Here is a 529-nt window from a genome sequence, read left to right as displayed (position 1 = left end):
AGTCTTTCCTCATGGAGAACTGGGAAGATGAGGGACTTGGTGGCTGTAAGGGCACCCTGCGGGGCTTTGTCTCTGGATGCAAGGGGAAGTGGAACCCTTTTTTCCAGCATGCGTCTTCTTCCTTCTTCTAGGTTTAAAATTAAGCCGCCCCCTGAAATAAAAGCCGGAGAGCTCTCCCCTGACAAGGAAGCCGACGGGAAGGAAGGTAAAAACTGCTCAAGTCCTAAGCTGGGGCTAGGCAAGTCTGCACCTCCCACGTCTGTATGCACACGGAGATGCTCTATGTGTCTTCTTCCACAGGTGCACGGAGCTACCAGGATAAGTACCTGCACCAGCAAAAAGAGACGGCCACCACGCCACCAGAAAGGGGACAGGGCTATAAAGGGGAATCAAAAGCACAGAGGGATGCCTATGGACAAGTGAGGCTCGTGGGCGGGTGGACGCGGGCAAGGCATGACCTTGTCCTCGTGGCAGTTAGAATCTGTGCTGGTGGGCTGTCTGCAGTGGGCTCTGAGGGGCCATCAGAGGG

At 55.2% G+C, this 529-nt stretch overlaps 1 long non-coding RNA gene across 1 annotated transcript; it reads left to right on the top strand.

Moving 5' to 3' along the window:
* LOC104917281 lies at positions 1-341 on the top strand. The gene is made up of 3 exons (XR_796819.2): positions 1-45; positions 132-205; positions 301-341. It is a non-coding gene; the product is annotated as an uncharacterized LOC104917281 (long non-coding RNA).
* The last annotated feature ends 188 nt before the right edge of the window (positions 342-529 follow it).

The sequence above is a fragment of the Meleagris gallopavo genome, unplaced genomic scaffold, assembly GCF_000146605.3.
Source record: "Meleagris gallopavo isolate NT-WF06-2002-E0010 breed Aviagen turkey brand Nicholas breeding stock unplaced genomic scaffold, Turkey_5.1 ChrUn_random_7180001987472, whole genome shotgun sequence".
Classification (NCBI taxonomy): domain Eukaryota; kingdom Metazoa; phylum Chordata; class Aves; order Galliformes; family Phasianidae; genus Meleagris; species Meleagris gallopavo.
This window is presented reverse-complemented; position numbering and strand designations above follow the sequence as displayed.